General features: G+C 40.3%; 1 protein-coding gene across 1 annotated transcript in view; it reads left to right on the top strand.

Moving 5' to 3' along the window:
* Positions 1–12,056, top strand: part of CRPPA (CDP-L-ribitol pyrophosphorylase A) — a 372,890-nt gene that overhangs the window by 14,487 nt on the left and 346,347 nt on the right. The window lies entirely within an intron of this gene.

Raw genomic sequence — 12,056 nt, 5'->3', positions numbered from 1 at the left:
TGGAGGGAAGAATTGGCATTGTTTTTAACCTGAGGTAAATTGCAGAAGCCCAGTCTGAATCAAAGATTTTGCTTCGAACACCTTGACGATTGTTTGCCTGGGATTCCTTTGAACTCATTCTCCTTTGTTATTTTAAATTGTGTTTAACTGATCACCTGTTTTCTTCCCTCTTAATTTTCAAGCCCTTCCCAAAGGTCCCTTGAGATAAATCACCTCCTGAATGATTTTCTGAGGCTGTGACAGACCCTTGGTGGGTATACAGGCTTAAGATAACTGATGTTTTAACTTACATTACATTTTGGTTTAAAATCCGAATTAATGGTGATGTATTACTTTAAGAGACTAAGATTCTCCAAATTAAGGGTGAAATTAGGTTTGGGCAATTTTGGGGTTGAGATTTTGTAGATGTTGTTGTTAATTGCTAATTCGTGTCTGACTCTTTGGCGACCCATATTGGAGTGAATTGCCATTTCCTTTCCCAGGGCATCTTCCTGATCCAGGGATTGAACCCATGTCTCCTGCATTGTGGAGAAGGCAGTGGCAACCTACTCCAGTACTCTTGCCTGGAAAATCCCATGGATGGTGGAGCCTGGTAGGCTGTAGTCCATGGGGTCGCACAGAGTGGGACATGACTGAAGCGACTTAGCAGCAGCAGCAGCTCCTACATTGCATTGTATTGCAGGCAGATTCTTTACCACTGAGCCACCAGGGAACACTACTTTGAGGACACTACTACTACTTACAGGAGACTACTCCCACACCCAGCTCGCTTGCTCCCCTGCCCCACCCTGACCCCAATCCAGGACAGACAATTTTGCTGTATTGTCTTTGCTTTGACTACAGTCTGCTCTTTAAATGCTATTTCAAATCCTAAAAGATGATGCTGTAAAAGTGCTGCACTCAATATGCCAGCAAATTTGAAAAGTTCAGCAGTGGACACAGGACTGGAAAAGGTCAGTTTTCATTCAAATTCCAAAGAAAGGCAATGCCAAAGAATGTTCAAACTACCGCACAATTGCACTCATCTCACACACTAGCAAAATAATGCTCAAAATTCTCCAAGCCAGGCTTCAATAGTACATGAACCGTAAACTTCCAGATGGTCAGGCTGGATTTACAAAAGGCAGAGGAACCAGAGATCAAATTCCCATCTGTTGGATCATTGAAAAAGTAAGAGAGTTCCAGAAAAACATTTATTTCTACTTTATTGACTATGCCAAAGCCTTTGACTGTGTGAATCACAACAAGCTGTGGAAAATTCAAGTGATGGGAATACCAGACCTCCTTACCTGCCTCTTGAGAAATCTGTATGCAGGTCAAGAAGCAACCAGACATGGAACAACAGACTGGTTCCAAAGTGGGAAAGGAGTACATCAAGGCTGTATATTGTCACCCTGCTTATTTAACTTATATGCAGAGTCCATCATGAGAAATGCTGGGCTGGTTGAAGCACAAACTGGAATCAAGATTACCTGGAGAAATATCAATAGCCTCAGATATGCAGGTGACACCACCCTTATCACAGGAAATGAAAAGGATCTAAAGAGCCTCTTGATGAAAGAGAAAGAGGAGAAAGAGAAAAGAGGAGTGAAAAAGTTGGCTTAAAACTCAACATTCAGAAAACGAAGATCATGGCATCTGGTCCCATCACTTCATGGCAAATAGATGGGGAAATAATGGAAACAGTGACTGACTTTATTTTCTTGGACTTCAAACTCACTGCAGATGATGACTGCAGCCATGAAGTTAAAAGATGCTTGCTCCTTGGAAGAAAAGCTATGACCAACCGAGACAGCATATTAAAACACGGAGATATTACTTGGTCAACAAAGGTCTATCTAGTCAAAGCTGTGGTTTTTCCAGTAGTCGTGTATGATGTGAAAGTTGGTCTCGAGAGTCTCTTGGACTGCAGGGAGATCCAACCAGTCCATCCTAAAGGAAATCAGTCCTGTATATTCATTGGAAGGACTGAACCTGAAACTCCAATACTGTGGCCACCTGATGTGAAGAACTGACTCACTGGAAAAGACCCTGATGCCAGGAAAGATTGAAGGTGGGAGGAGAAGGGGACGACAGAGGATGAGATGGTTGGATGGCATTACCAACTCAATGGACGTGAGTTTGCGTAAACTCTGAGAGTTGGTGATGGACAGGGAAGCCTGGTGTGCTGCAGTCCATGGGGTCACAAAGGGTCAGACACGACTGAGTGACTAAACTAAATGGATAGCTTCTCATGGATTTTTGAGGCTACGATTCTAAGGAAGCAAGTAGCAGAGACTCAAGATCCAATTCCTCATTACTTCTCATTTTTCAAAACTAATGCCTCTTTTTAACCTAAGACTGCTATCTTACTTCCTTGGCCTCTGGCTGTTATTATGTTAGTTTTAGGTCATAGTATAAATTTCATTTCTAAAAAGGCAGTTTTAAAAATCACTTAGAAAAAGCTGTTTATGATTTCTTCATTTAAAGAATTGTAATAGATTTTGCAAGGTCTCCATATTGCCAAAATAGGAGTCCTTTAAAAGTATGAAGTGCTTGTATATTTCTGCATGATTTTAAGTCAAGAGATGTAGTTATAAGGGTACTTTCCACGTGGCACTAGTGATAAAGAAGTGTAAGTGAAATCGCTCAGTCGTGTCCGATTCTTTGTGACCCCATGGACAGTAGCCTGCACCAGGCTCCTCCGTCCATAGGATTTTCTAGGCAAGAGTACTGGAGTGGGTTGTCTTTTCCTTCTCCAGGAAATCTTAACTGACCCAGGAATCGAACCCAGGTCTCCCACATTGATAGACAGACTGTCTGAGCCAACCTGCCTGCTAGTGCAGGAGACACAGGAGATAACCTGAGTTCCATCTCTTGAGTTGGGAAGATCCCCTGGAGAAGGACATGGCAACCCACTCCAGAATTCTTGCCTGGAGAATGCCATGGACAGAGGAGCCTGGTGGGCTAGAGTCCATAGGGTTGCAAAGAGTTGGACACAACTGAAGCGATTTAACACACACAAATGGATAAAGGGTGCATTAGAGGAGTATAATAAATTGGAATACTGAAAAATAAAGATATAGGAAGAATCCTTTTTAAAAGAATTAATTAGTTATTACATATACTCTAAGAACTGCCAGTAAGGGTCTCATTTTCAGTTCATTGCTATCAGTACAGCAACCCCTGAAAGACTTGCTCCGGAGGGATGATGTTTAGTTACCAACATATGTTTCTTTCCCAAGCCCTCTGCTTTTGCATCTCTAATGATGTTTTATCCTCTTCTCCCTAATCAACTTATAGTAACAAATTACATTTATTGCTTCTGTTGATTCATCTCCAATTTACTTCTCAGTGCTTTGCAGTCTGGCCCCTTTGTCCTCTGACTATTCTAAAATCACTGTAACTTTCCAATTCCTGATTAAATACATTTAGTCTGTTGTATAGTAAGGAGTTCAACTGGCTTTTGTCCCTGGTTCCTTGCGGGGAGAGTAAATCCTTTAAATTTGTCAAGAGTCTTCGTTTTTCATGAGCCCTTTGGATCTCATCTGAGCTTATGCTAAGAAGATGAGATGACTCAGGATAGAGGCTGGTTATCAGAAAGACCCCTGGGTCTTTGAACCAGCTGGGCTTCCAGGGTGAGAGGAATCCTGCTGGAGACAGAACTTAGTCACACGCTCAGTGGTTCAGTCAGTCATGCTTAGAGAGTGAAATGCCAATAAACTCTGGATACCGAAGCACAGGGAGGAGCCACTTGGTTGGTGAACAGTGATATGCTGGAAACGTGGTGCTGCCTGAGTGTATAGGGGAGGGCAGCACAGAAGCTCTGTGTTCTGGTCTCCCCAGGTCTCACCCATGTATCTCCTCACTGATCCAGTCTGATTTGTATCCTTTGTCATAAAACTGTAACGGAAGTCATCATAACCATATTATATTAATCTAATAAGCGTTTTCCTGAGCTCTGAGTAATTCTGGTCAATTACTGAACTGAATAGGAGTTGTGGGAACCTCTTGGATTTGGAGTCAGTTGGCCAGAAGTGTTGGTGGCCCGGGGCACCCCACTGCTGTCTGAACTGGTGGCAATCTGGCTGTGAACCGTGCATTTATGCCAACTCCAGATGACTGACAGGAGAGTTGAGTTTTAGAGGACACAGTATGTACAGAGTGTCTTAAACCTGATAGTGTTAACTAGCTCTTCCTTGGAATTCTTGCCCCTGCCTTGGCTTCTATGACTTTACTCTTTTCCTTTTTTTTTTTTTTTTTTATTGCTTTTCAGATACTCCTTCCCGCTCTTTAAATAAGGTTTCCTTAAGTTTTATTTTCATGGAACGAAGTATTTCTGAGCAATCTAAGTCATGCCCATAATACTTAATATTGTTTAAATCTATGTGTGATAGAATATTTATATTGTTTAAGTCTACATTTGTCACCTTGGGGGAATGTACAATCAGAGTGTGTAGAGATTCTTGTAATCACAACCCCAGGTAGGACACAGAACTGTTCTAACATTCTAGAGAATTTCCTCCTGCTTTCTTTACTATTCAGACCCTTGTTCCTCTAATAATTCCTGTCAACCACTGATGTGTTCTCTGCTCCTATATTTTTGTCTTTTCTAGAATTCCATAAATTGAATCATGCAGCACGTAACTTTGTAAGACTACTTTTTAAAATTTTTTAAAAAAATTTTAAAAATTTATTTTAATTGGAGGCTAATTACAATATTGTAGTGGGTTTTGCCATACATTGATATGAATCAGCCGTGGATGTTCATGTGTTCCTCATCGTGAACCCCCCTCCTACCTCCCTCTCCATCCCATCCCTCAGGGTCATCCCAGTGCACCAGCCCTGAGCACCCTGTCTCATGCATTGAACCTGGACTGGCGATCTGTTTCACATATGATAATATACATGTTTCAGTGCTATTCTCTCAAATCATCCCACCCTTGCCTTCTTCCACAGAGTCCAAAAGACTGTTCTATACATCTGTGTCTCTTTTGCTGTTTCACATATAGGGTCATCATTGCCATCTTTCTAAATTCCATATATATGCATTAGTATTACTGTATTGGTACTTTTATTTCTGACTTACTTCACTCTGTATAATAGGCTCCAGTTTCATCCACCTCATTAGAACTGATTCAAATGTATTCTTTTTAATGGTTGAATAATACTCCATTGTGTATATGTACCACAGCTTTATTATCCATTCATCTGCCAATGGACATCTGGGTTGCTTCCATGTCCTGGCTATTATAAACAGTGCTGCGTTGAACACTGGGGTACACGTGTCTCTTTCAATTCTGGTTTCTTCTGTGTGTATGCCCAGCAGTGGGATTGCTGGGTCATATGGCAGTTCTATTTCCAGTTTTTTTTAAGGAATCTCCACACTGTTCTCCGTAGTGGCTGTACTAGTTTTCATTTCCACCAACAGTGTAAGAGGGTTCCCTTTTCTCCACACCCTCTCCAGCATTTATTGTTTGTAGACTTTTGGATCACAGCCATTCTGATTGGCGTGAAATGGTACCTCATTGTGGTTTTGATTTGCATTTCTCTGATAATGAGTGATGTTCAGCATCATTTCATGTGTTTGTTAGCCATCTGTATGTCTTCTTTGGAGAAATATCTGTTTAGTTCTTTGGCCCATTTTTTGATTGGGTCGTTTATTTTTCTGGAATTGAGCTGCAGGATCTGCTTGTGTATTTTTGACATTAATTCTTTGTCCATTGCTTCGTTTGCTATTATTTTCTCCCATTCCAAAGGCTGTCTTTTCACCTTGCTTATAGTTTCCTCTGTTGTGCAGAAGCTTTTAATTTTAGTTAGGTCCCATTTGTTTATTTTTGCTTTTATTTCCATTATTCTGGGATGTGGGTCATAGAAGTTCCTGCTGTGATTTATGTTGGAGAGTGTTTTGCCTATGTTCTCCTCTAGGAGTTTTATAGTTTCTGGTCTTACATGTAGATCTTTAATCCATTTTGAGTTTATTTTTGTGTATGGTGTTAGAAAGTGTTCTAGTTTCATTCTTTTATAAGTGATTGACCAGTTTTCCCAGCACCCCTTGTTAAAGAGATTGTCTTTTCTCCACTGTATATTCTTGCTTCCTTGGTCAAAGATAAGGTGTCCATAGGTGCATGGATTTATCTCTGGGCTTTCTATTTTGTTCCATTGATCTATATTTCTGTCTTTGTGCCAGTACCATGCTGTCTTGATGACTGTAGCTTGGTAGTATAGCCTGAAGTCAGGCAGGTTGATTCCTCCAGTTCCATTCTTCTTTCTCAAGATTGCTTTGGCTATTCGAGATTTTTTGTATTTCCATACAAATTGTGAAATTATTTGTTCTAGTTCTGTGAAAAATGCTGTTGGTAGCTTGATAGGGATTGCATTGAATCTATAGATTGCTTTGGGTAGTATACTCATTTTTACTAAATTGATTCTTCCAATCCATGAACATAGTATATTTCTCCTCTATTTGTGTCCTGTTTGATTTCTTTCATCAGTGTTTTATAGTTTTCTATATATAGGTCTTTTGTTTCTTTGGGTAGATTTATTCCTAAGTATTTTATTCTTTTCGTTGCAATGGTGAACAGAATTATTTCCTTAATTTCTCTTTCTGTTTTCTAATTGTTAGTGTATAGGAATGCAAGGGATTTCTGTGTGTTAATTTTATATACTGCAACTTTACTATATTCATTGATTAGCTCTAGTAATTTCCTGGTGGATTAGGGTTTTCTATGTGGAGGATCATGTCATTTGCAAATAGTGAAAGTTTCACTTCTTCTTTTCCAATTTAGATTCCATTTATTTCTTTTTCTTCTCTGATTGCTGTGGCTAAAACTTCCAAAACTATGTTGAATAGTAGTGGGGAGAGTGGGCACTCTTGTCTTGTTCCTGACTTTAGGGGAAATGCTTTCAATTTTTGACCATTGAGGATAATGTTTGCTGTGGGCTTGTCATATATAGTTTTTAGTATGTTGAGTTATGTTCCTTCTATGCCTGCTTTCTGGAGAGTTTTTTTTATCATAAATGGATGTTGAATTTTGTCAAAGGCTTTCTCTGCATCTATTGAGATAATCATATGGTTTTTCTCTTTCAATTTGTTAATGTGGTATATTACATTGATTTGTGGATATTAAAGACTCCTTGCATCCCTGAGAAAAAGCCCACTTGGTTATGGTGTATGATCTTTTTAATGTGTTGTTGGATTCTGATTGCTAGAATTTTGTTGAGGATTTTTGCATCTATGTTCATTAGCGATATTGGCCTGTAGTTTTCGTTTTTTTTGTGGCATCTTTGTCAGGTTTTGGTATTAGGGTGATGGTGGCCTCATAGAATGAGTTTGGAAGTTTACCTTCCTCTACAGTTTTCTGGAAGAGTTTGAGTAGGATAGGTGTTAGCTTTTCTCTAAATTTTTGGTGGAATTCAGCTGTGAAGCCTTCTGATTGTGGGCTTTTGTTTGCTAGAAAAATTCTGATTACAGTTTCAATTTCCGTGCTTGTGATGGGTCTGTTAAGATTTTTCATTTCTTCCTGGTTCAGTTTTGGAAAGTTGTACTTTTCTAAGAATTTGTCCATTTCTTCCAAGTTGTCCGTTTTATTGGCATATAGTTGCTGATAGTAGTCTCTTATGATCCTTTGTATTTCTGTGTTGTCTGTTGTGATTTCTCCATTTTCATTTCTAATTTTGTTGATTTGATTCTTCTCCATTTGTATCTTCATGAGTCTGGCTAATGGTTTGTCAATTTCATTTATCTTGTCAAAGAACGAGCTTTTGGCTTTGTTAATTTTTGCTATAGTCTCATTTGTTTCTTTTGCATTTATTTCTGCCCTAATTTTTATGATTTATTTCCTTCTGCTAACCCTGGGATCCTTCATTTCTTCTTTTCTAGTTGCTTTAGGTGTAGAGTTAGGTTATTTATTTGACTTTTTTCTTGTTATTTGATTTAGGCCTGTATTGCTATGAACCTTCCCCTTAGCACTGCTTTTACAGTGTACTATAGGTTTTAGGTTGTTGTATTTTCGTTTTCATTCATTTCTATGCATATTTTGATTTCTTCGTTATTCAGAAGCATGTTATTTAGCCTCCATATGTTGGAATTTTTAATAGTTTTTTTTCTGTAATTGAGATCTAATCTTACTGCATTGTGGCCAGAAAAGATGCTTGGAATGATTTCAATTTTTTTGAATTTACTAAGGCTAGATTTATGGCCCAGGATGTGATCTATCCTGGAGAAGGTTCCGTGTGCTCTTGAGAAAAAGGTGAAATTCATTGTTTTGAGGTGAAATGTCCTATAGATATCAATTAGGTCTAACTGGTCTATTGTATCATTTAAAGTTTTTGTTTCCTTGCTAATTATCTGTAGATGTGAGTGGGGTATTAAAGTCTCCCGCTATTATTGTTTTATTGTTAATTTCCCCTTTCATATTTGTTAGCATTTGCCTTATATATTGTGGTGCTCCTATGTTGGGTGCATATATATTTATAATTATTATATCTTCTTTGATCATTATGCAGTGTCCTTCTTTGTCTCTTTTCACAACCTTTATTTCAAAGTCTGTTTTATCTGATATGAGTATTGCTGCTCCTGCTTTCTTTTGGTCTCCATTTGGGTGAAATATCTTTTTCCAGCCCTTCACTTTCAGTCTGTATGTGTCCCTAGGTTTGAGGTAGGTTTCTTGTAGACAGCATATATAGGGGTCTTGTTTTTGTATCCATTCAGCCAGTCTTTGTCTTTTGGTTGGGGCATTCAACCCATTTACATTTATGGTAATTATTAATAAGTATGATCCTGTTGCCATTTACTTTGTTGTTTTGGGTTTGAGTTTATACATCCTTTCTGTGTTTCCTCTCTAGAGAAGATCCTTTAGCATTTGTTGGAGAGCTGGTTTGGTGGTGCTGAATTCTCTCAGCTTTTGGTTGTGTGTAAAGCTTTTGATTTCTCCTTCATATTTGAATGAGATCCTTGCTGGGTACAGTAATCTGGGTTGTAGGTTTTTCTCTTTCATCACTTTAAGTATGTCCTGCCATTCCCTTCTGGCCTGAAGAGTTTCTATTGAAAGATCAGCTGTTATCCTTATGGGAATCCCCTTGTGTGTTATTTGTTGTTTTTCCCTTGCTGCTTTTAATATTTGTTCTTTGTGTTTGATCTTTGTTAATTTGATTAATATGTGTCTTGGGGTGTTTCATCTTGGGTTTATCCTGTTTGGGACTCCCTGGGTTTCTTGGACTTGGGTGATTATTTCCTTCCCCATTTTAGGGAAGTTTTCAACCATTATCTCCTCAAGTATTTTCTCATGGCCTTTCTTTTTGTCTTCTTCTTCTGGGCTTCCTATGATTCAAATGTTGGGCGTTTGACATTGTCCCAGAGATCTCTGAGGTTGTCCTCATTTCTTTTAATTCCTTTTTTCTTTTTTCCTCTCTGCTTCGTTTATTTCCACCATTCTGTCTTTTACCTCACTAATCCTATCTTCTGCCTCCATTATTCTACTGTTGGTTCCCTCCAGAGTGCTTTTGATCTCATTTATTGCATTATTCATTATGGATTGACTCTCTTTTATTTCTTCTAGGTCCTTGTTAAACATTTCTTGCATCTTCTCAATCCTTGTCTCCAGGCTATTTATCTGTAACTCCATTTTGTTTTCAAGATTTTGGATCATTTTTACTATCATTATTCTGAATTTTTTTCGGGTAGACTCCCTATCTCCTCTTCTTTTGTTTGGTTTGGTGAGCATTTATCCTGTTCCTTTACCTGCTGACTATTTCTCTGCCTTTTCATCTTGTTTAGGTTGCTGTGTTTGGCGTGGCCTTTCTGTATTCTGGCAGTTTGTGGTTCCTCTTTATTGTGGAGCTTCCTCCCTGTGGGTGGGGTTGGATGAGTGGCTTGTCAAGGTTTCCTGGTTAGGGACGCTTGCATCGGTGTTCTGGTGGGTGGAGCTGGATTTCTTCTCTCTGGAGTGCAATGAAGTGTCCAGTAGTGACTTTTGAGATGTCTGTGGGTTTGGTGTGACTTTGGGCAGCCTGTATATTAAAGCTCAGGGCTATGTTCCTGCATTGCTGGATAATTTGTGTGGTATGTCTTGCTCTGGAACTTGTTGGCTCTTGGGTGGAGCCTGGTTTCTGGGTAGGTATGGAGGCTTTTGGATTAGCTCTTATCAATTAATGTTCCCTGGAGTCCGGACTTCTCTGGTGTTCTCAGGTTTTGGACATAAGCCTCCTGCCTCTGGTTTTCAGTCTTATTCTTATAGTAGCCTCAAGACTTCGCCATCCATATACCACTGATGATAAAACATCTAGGTTAATGGAAAAAAGATTCTCCACATTGAGGGACACCCAGAAAGGTTCGCTGAGTTACATGGAGAAGAGAAGACGGAGGAGGGAGACAGAGGTGACCAGGAGGAGAAGAGGGGGAATCAAAGGGGAGAGAGCAGTCTAGCCAGTAATCAAATCCCTCTGTGCTCTCCATAGCCTGGAACACCCAGAGAGGTTCATGGAGTTACATAGAGAAAAGAAGAGAAGAGGGAGGCAGGAGATAGAGGAGACCAGGAAGAGAAGAGGGGGGTGTCAAAAGGAGAGAGACATATCTAGCCAGTAATCAGTTCCTTAAGTGTTCTCCACAGCCCAGAATACCCAAAGAGATTCACAGAGTTGGATAGAGAAGAGAAGGGGGAGGGAGGAAATAGAGGTGACCTAGGGGAGAAAAAGGAGAGTCAAAAGTGGGAGAAGGCAATCAAGCCAGTAATCACACTCATAAGTAAAAATGGGTACTGAAGATTGCCTTCTTAAAGGTACAGAATTGATAACAAATACCAAAAAGCAAAGATTAAAAATCTAGAGTAGAGATTAGACTCTCAAAAATACAATATTTAAAAAAACCCAAAATCACAAATATTATAAAAAAAATCTATGAAATTTGCTTTAAAAATAAGGTCTTTTGTTTTTTTTTGCAAGATAATAGTAGATTATAAAAATGGAAATTAAAGGTATAATAGAGGACTTAAAAATTAAAAAAACAACTAAAAAATTTAAAAAATGATAATAGTAAAAATATATCTAGGAATTTCTCTGGAGCTTTTGTGGGCAGTGTGGGGTCAGTCCAGTTTCAGATAGTTCCTTGTTCCAGCTTATACTTCTCAAGATCTATAGGCCCCTTCCAATGTAGTCGATGCTAACTGCAGGGTTTTAATCTGTTACACCTGTCACTTCCAAAGAGGTTCCCTCTCTTTAGTGGGGAAGTCTCTTCAGTGTCTAACTTCTGCCCTGACGCAAGTGGGCGAAAGTGATCATTTATTTAGGCTCACTTGTTCAGTTATGCTGTGGGGAGGGAGGAACACTGCAAACAAGTATCACTGGGGTGTGTGGGGAGTGCTCGCAGTGTCTGGGCCACACTGGGTTTGCTCCTGCTCATGGCGTGTGTGCTTTCCCAGTCTATACTGCTCAGGCTCCAGGTTGCTCTGCAGGGGAACTGTCTAAAGCGGGCCCTGGGTTGCGTACACTTCCCAGGTCTTCTCAGGTACTCCACAAAGGCTAGACTCAGTTGGGCCTTGTTTTGTGTCCTTCACAGGTCCGAGCAGCTCAGGTGATCAGGTGCTTGGTGCGTGCACTCTCCCTAGGTGCGGTGCTTCTTATCGCCTCCCCCGTCCCTGCCGCTCAGTTTCCTGGGTGTGCAGCGGGAGTACCATCTTGGGTATGCCGTACGTCTCCTCTGGGGAGCTGATCTCTGGCTGCGACCCTCCTGGTGGATGTCAGCTGTCCAGGATCCCAGGAAGACTTGGTTAGCAACTGGGAGCCTGCTCGCAGTGTGATGGCGGATGCCATCTCTGGGGCCGAGTTTGCCCCATGCCTTCCAGCCCTGGCTGTCACCCGCCTGCCTGCCTCTGGTGGGGGATGGGCTGGTCCGCAGCTGGCTCGCTCTCCTCTGGTATTTTCCTTTGTTCTGCGAGCGGCCTGGTAGTGCCTTAGGTTAAGGCCTTTCACGGGAAAGTTCTCTCTCTCTCTCTTTTTTTCTCTTTCTCTCTTTCTGGCTATCCCACAGTTTGAGTTGCTATCTCGCCTTAGCTCCCTCAGATTGCCCTCATGGCATTCAG

The sequence above is a fragment of the Budorcas taxicolor genome, chromosome 4, assembly GCF_023091745.1.
Source record: "Budorcas taxicolor isolate Tak-1 chromosome 4, Takin1.1, whole genome shotgun sequence".
NCBI lineage: Eukaryota > Metazoa > Chordata > Mammalia > Artiodactyla > Bovidae > Budorcas > Budorcas taxicolor.
The sequence above is the reverse complement of the archived record's forward strand: the minus strand, read 5'-3'. Positions and strand labels throughout refer to the sequence as shown.